Source organism: Pteropus vampyrus, unplaced genomic scaffold (genome assembly GCF_000151845.1).
Source record: "Pteropus vampyrus isolate Shadow unplaced genomic scaffold, Pvam_2.0 Scaffold22, whole genome shotgun sequence".
NCBI lineage: Eukaryota > Metazoa > Chordata > Mammalia > Chiroptera > Pteropodidae > Pteropus > Pteropus vampyrus.
In genome coordinates this window covers 14,855,175-14,862,088 of record NW_011888803.1, presented here as the reverse complement: position 1 = coordinate 14,862,088, position 6,914 = coordinate 14,855,175, and positions in this window count along the sequence as shown.

Genomic DNA, 6,914 nt, shown 5'->3' with positions numbered 1-6,914 from the left:
GACTCACTATTTCTTGATCTGACTTCATTTTGTGGGGCAATTGATTAAAAGGGGGTTACTTGTAGTTGGCCAGAGCAGAAAGAGAGATTGTGGCATTTTTTATTAAAATTATTGGGGTAACATTGGTTAATAAAATCAAACAGGTTTCAAGTGTATGATTCAACAATACATTATATGTATATTGCGTTGTGTGTTCACCATCCAAAGTTAAATTTCCTTCCATCATCAAATACTTGAACTCCTGTACCCCATTCATCTTTCCCCTCCCCCCTTCCCTCTGATGACCTGTAATCCACTAGTCTGTGTCCATGAGTCTCTGTTTGTTTGTCACGTTTGTTTGTTGCTTTCAGTTTCATATTCCACATATGATTGTGGCCTTTCTAAAACCACAAAAGCCATTGTTGGTAGCAGAGTCAAAGAGAAAGGCTGAAACAAGAGAGTTTGCTTCCTCTTTTTATTCTTGGCCATGTAAGGACACAATGAGAAGTCAGCAGTCTTGCAACCCAGAAAAGGGCCTCCCCAGAAATCAATCTTGCTGATACTCTGATCTCAGACTTCCAGCTTCTAGAACTGTGAGAAATAAATTTCTGTTGTTTATTTTTTAAAAAGAGATAGAGAACAAAGGCTGGTAAGAATTTTATCAAGGGGTCCCTGCCTACCATGCCCAGATGTCTACCTTCCTGTAGGTGTCCTGTCTCCATGAACACACACCCAGAGCCTACACTAACCTTTACAGGATGACCCGAAACAAGGCCTTCACTGTAAAACATCATGGATGCCTGTCACGTCGCCCCAAGAGCTCCTGGAGAGTAGTGCTAGCCCTGCCTTTTCCAGCCTTCACAGTTCTTGGCTGTTTTTGTCCAGCTCCTGAATTTTGATGATAGTGGTATTCATGGCCTCTACCCCAGTGGCTGCCTTTGGGATTTGGGGAGGTTCCTTGATCTTTGGCTTGCCTGCCAGGGCTGACCCAGACCTCTGACTGTTTTCTCCCTGGTAAGACCTCTATCTTAGTTTCAGCCCCTGGGTTCCCCAATGCCCAGCTGTAGCCCACCCATCCAACATCCTGCCTTCTAACTCTAGCCCCATGAGTGTGGTTTTAAGACAGGGCTGTAGCCCACCCATCCAACATCCTGCCTTCTAACTCTAGCCCCATGAGTGTGGTTTTAAGACTTAAGACAGGGCCACATTGTGGTTGTACCTCTACTTGTAATTTGTTGCAAATTACAATTTGCTTAGCAATCTCTAGCAAAGCCTACATGGTTAGTCTCCTAGCCTGGGTTTATTTCTTCTTTATTAATCTCTTTATTGTCCTTGAGATGCCAGAATTTAAAAACAATTACCACAGCCACTATTGGAGTTTTGTTAAGGAAATGTCCTCAACCCAAGTAGATCAAGGCTCTGGTAGCTCTAACTTGAGAATTTTATTCATTCCCAACTGTTTTGGAGCCTCTACAAAGGGCCAGGAAGCATAGTACACACAGGGAAACCAAGGACAAGACACAGTCCCAATTCTCATGATACTCATAGCCTAATGAGGAGAAAGACAAGTACCCAAGTGGTTATGATTCAGTGTGCATACTACTGAGAGGTAAGTAGAAGAGGCGTGATGCTTCATCCAAAAGAGATGATGACTGAGCTCGTAGTTAAGAAAAGTAAAAGAATAATAAGGGTAAGAGGAGAAAGGGAGAATGCGAGGGAGGGTGTTCCTAGCAGTGGGAGCAGCGTGAGGGTCAGAGCTCTTAATTTTGTGTGGTGCATCAGTTTGGCTAGAAGTTGGGGGAGGGGTGCAGGGTGGGCAAGTACTCCCAGGGGGATGAAAAGATGGAGCTTGGCAGATCCACAGCCTGGTGGGTCATGTACTCCAGGCTAAGCAGTTTAGACTTTATTGTGTAATGTACTTTGGTTCTCAAAGTTTAGTGTACATAAGAAGCAGTGGGGGAGATTGTTTTAACAGTAGGTTCCTGAACCCTCCGTGCAGAAATTCAGATTCAACAGGTCAAGGAGTGGACTCAGAAATTTGTATTTTAATAACCACTCCCTTCACTGGGTGAAACGTTTAATGCAAATGGTGATTGTGTGACACTTTTCCAAATATAGCTAGAGCCTTAGAGGAGTGGCATGATCAGATCCGTTTCAGAAAAATCACTCTGGCAGAAAGTACCCCGTACACGCTCACTCAGCAAAGCCCCTAATCCTTCGATAATCCCCCAGTAACCTTCTGTTGCCCAGGGACTGCAAAGCTCAGAGTTGGCTCTGAAGAGACGGTCTCCTGAGAAGAGAGGCTGCTGGGAAGCTCATGCCTGAGTGCTCCTGAACTATCCTGCTTTAGACCTTATGTAGCCAAAACTCAAGACAACAAGGTATGCAGATTGTGAAAGCATGAAAGCCTTGGGCCCCAGGTCCACTAGTAGACGCCTGGATTCTGGAGGACACAGGCTCCCTCAGGGTGGAGCCTGCAGCAGATCTATGTCTAGCCTAGTCAGGGCTACAGGAGCTCCTGACAGAACAGAACCTGCACTCATTTGGTTAACAAAGACTCCTGGGGGATTGGGTGCAGGCCCTGTCAGCTCTTTACCCGTGAAATGCCAATTATATCATCTCAGAGAACTGAACCTCTTCTAATTAATGTAACCTAGTTTCTTGCAGTCAATGGTGGTAAATACATCAATAAATATTTTGTGATGGCTACAACAACGACATTCCAACCAAAAGCATGTTCATTCATTTCTTAGACGTGCCTAATCGACTGAGCTGGATTTCTGCTACCTCAGTGCACCTCGATGCTCACCACCCATGCCACCCCAGGCCCTAGAAGCCGTCAAACCCAGACCTGTCCCCTCTTCCCACGCCTCTTCCACAGCGAAAGTCACATCTCTTCCAAAATTGGACAATAATACAATCAGTTACATTTTGTTTCATATTCTACCATCTCAGAGGGCAAGAACCATGTCTTGGCTTCCTTTATTCTGGCTCCCTGTGTTGTGTCCAGAATAACCAGACCCAACTTGAGTGCTCTTAACCAGGAGACAGTTTATTAGCCGGCGGCTGTCCTTGCAAAGGAGCAGCCCCGAAATGTCAAGATACAAGGTTTTTAAGCCCTAAATCCTATTCCTCATTCTGTCTTAAACACAAAGGTCCATCTTTTTCCTATTTACTACCTGTCAACCCACTGGTCAGGTGTGTAAGCGGGAAGTACAGAAGCAGAAAGCTTGTGTTAGAATGTTATGTTCCTATGGGTGATTGTCTATGTTCCCATGGACAATAGCCAGTGTTCCCATGGGCGATGGCCAAACAGTAATTTTCAGCTTATATACAATTGATTATTTTTCATGCCACGCAAGCAAGCAGGGTTACACAGGCTAAAATTGGCAGTTAGCGTATGAGCTCATTGTTACAAGTTTCATGATAAACAGAATGTGGTTAGGGGTTCCAGAAACTAGGCCTAAGTTATAGACTTCCTTTGTCCAGTTTCAGGTTTTAATTATTCTTTAACCCTTTCACATTTCAGCAGGCCATTACACCTGCTCCAAGCAGCCACTCAGATGAGAAGGTCTGAAATAAGCAAGAGGCCTCCGTATGGGTGGGCTGAGCCTCACTTTCAACCCCCAGCCAAAGAGCTAACGACTCAGCTCTGCAGCCACACAGTCACCAGCCTCTAAACTGGGGTATTTGCTTCCCGAACACCACTCAGATCATTTTTTTGGCTTGCACTTAGCAGGACTGCCTCTTTACCAGCTGAAATCTGACCAGTATTTGCTAGCATTGAGTCTCATTGACTTTCTGGTGGGACACCACTGAGGAACTAGAGAAGAAAATAAAAAAATAGTCATGTTTGGGTGCTTTAAACAGCTATTAAGAGATGATTCCATTTAAATCAGCTACAGAAACCTTATTCAAACATTTTGGCATTTCTACGTCAATTTGTCCATCAGTTTCTAGGCCATAAATGATTAAACATCATTTGTGTGTGCATGTGATCAAATGACATTTGTGGGTATGTAGTCAATACCTTAAAAAATTTAAGAAACATCAATCTGATGTTATTAATTAAATAGTAAGTTTCAAAATAGGTATCAAAAATATTTATAATAATGAGTTCCTAGAGAAGTGGTCATTTGTAATCAACTTTCAATACCATGATTAAAGCTTGAAGAGATGGCCATCGAGATGCTATTCTACTCTAAAGAATTAAAATAATAAAGTCACTACAATTCATTAACATGAGGAGTTGAGTGGTTGGCTGTCTTCGTGCGGAGGCCAAGAAGTCAAAATGATCCAAGAATGACTGTCTCTCTGCTTTCCATGATGCCTGAGGCTTAGAACTGACCCAGCTGGTGGGCACTGTTACCATTCATTCTGATCTAGGAAAATGATACCTGAAATCTCAAGAAAACTTTAAGGTGTAGGAATTGATTTGTTTTAATAAAAATAGACCTTTAAGTCGTCTTCAAGTTTACGTCATTTTATAGCTATTTTGTCAAAGGTAAGGACATGTATGTCAAGTACTTTCATACACATGAAATTCCTTTCATGTCATTTATTTCTAGATATTATTATCCCAACTTTAATTAAGAGGATTAACCTCGGGCTCAGAGAGATTCAAGATCATATAACTGGTAAGTAGTAGAGTGGGGATTCACCCAGATCTGTCTGCCCCAATCCCCATAGTCTTTCCATCACATTTTCTTTTTACCACACCCTACCTATGATACCTGGATGTGCTGCCTCATCCAGAAGACACAGCTGTTTCTCAAACTTATGGTCAAGAATTTTCACCTAGTGTAAACAAAATTCACAACAAACTCTACTTATTGGTTTACTGACCCAGGATGTCTCCTAACACTTATACCAATGCCATTAAAGCCAGAACCAAAGATCAGGAAGCCCCACCACCACACTCCTACTTTTACAAGTGCCCTTGGCTTGGAGACACTGCTCAGAAACACACAACTATTTTTCAGACATTAAATGGCAAAGTGAGTTTCAGGAGATCAATATTTAAACACACACACACACACACACACACACACACACACACACACACACCTAGCTGAGCTGCTCTTCATCTTGCCATACAAAAAGCTTTATGTGAACCTGGCCGGTTCTTCTCAGAGATTGTATTTCAGATGGGTTGGGCTGAGTCCTCCCCATTCTCATATTGTCATCTCGGTTTATGAACTCTGACTTCCTCAAGCTGTAATAATCATGTGACAAAGGCTGTGATGCTACAACCCATCCATGACAAACAAAGAAGGCCAAAGAGACATAATAGAAATGGGAGGAACACTATTATTTGTCAAGTTCCTATTGTAAGCCAGAAGCTTTCAAAATAATTCTGTTAAGTAGTTTTTTTACCCCCACTTTTTAGACGAGGCCTCCTAAGCTCTGGGAGATTGAGTGACTTGCCAAGCTCAAAGAGCTAATGAGAGGCAGAGCAAGATTTGAACCCAAGACTCTCTCTTAACACCCACATGTTATCTCATTTTATTTTATCTCATTTTAATTTTATTCTATTTTGTTTCAAATTAATATAATTTACTCTTCCTCATATTATGATGATGGTATTATCATTCCTACTTTACAGATAAAAAAAACTGAGGTTCCTTCTGAAAAGGTTTGTCTTCTGGAACACTCAACTCAAGCACTTTTCACACTGTCTTATATTACCATTATTGATAGACAAGTCAAGACTTTTAGCAGAACATAATAGAACATAAGCTTCTTGAGGACAAGCCCCTCACAGTGAGTCTTCGAGTAGCTTCCAAGTTTTAATGACATAACCATTGCCTACATGGTAATGATGTAATAACCTTCATCGAAAACACCATAACTTTTAAATCAAGGTCTTAACTAAAACTCAAATCTGGAAGCAACTGATGTGCTTTGTCTTTCTCAACTTCTAAGTTTCTCGATTAAGACTTCCTTAATTGCAAATAACAGAAAGAAATCTGAGTCAGCATCAATAAAACAAGGGTTTTATTGGAAGGATGACATCCAAGAACTAGGGCAAGACAGCATATGAGACCTCAATAAGGGAATTTTAAGACTTTCCTTTTGCAGCTTGGGCAGCTTACATGACTCAATTTCCAGCTCCAGAACTAAGTCCAAAATCCCAGAAAGAGAATTGAATGCATCCAAACGATCCATTATAGTGGAAGCAGGTTTACATGGTAGAAACAGGGCTTCTGGGACTCACCCCATGAGGTTGCAGAGTTCTTAGGCAAAGAGAAAAGTCACTCCTAAATATTCACTCACAAAATAAATATATAGTAACTTCAATTCTAAACCTAAGAGAATAATATGGTGGGGGAAACACCATATAAGAAGTCGGGAGACCTGATTCCCATGAACTCTCTGCACTGGTTTTGGGCAATTTCTTCATCTGTAAAATGAGGATTTGAAGTAAATGACCAAATGCCTTCTAAAGCCACCCTCAGTTCTAAGTCACTTTACATGGTTGGTATAACAGTCACTTCAAGGAGATTTTAAAACAGCTATCTGAAGAATTAATGTGTTTTGATGAGCCCCAGGGTTGTTTGAAGCTTCTTCCTATGAAATGAATGAGTGCAATGTCTCAAGAATGTCAACATCCTGCTCTGTGCAAGGGAAAAGAACAGATCAATGTGGTGATTCTAGGTCTTCAGGGCTGGCCTCACAGATCCCACTTCTAATGGGACTTCTTTCACACTGATCTAATATTCTAGTTGTCCTCAACTCACCCAGCAGACCACATGACTGCAATGTCACATTACTACACTGAATTTTGGTCAATATTTTAATCTTGCCTCCGATTAACTCTAAACCTGATTCAGAGTTAGTGCTGGCATTACCCTTGTCATCTGTTGCTAATCAACCAAAACAGAACTCAACTCATTATTAAAAGAGGAATAGTGAACCAGGGCAATTTGTTTCAA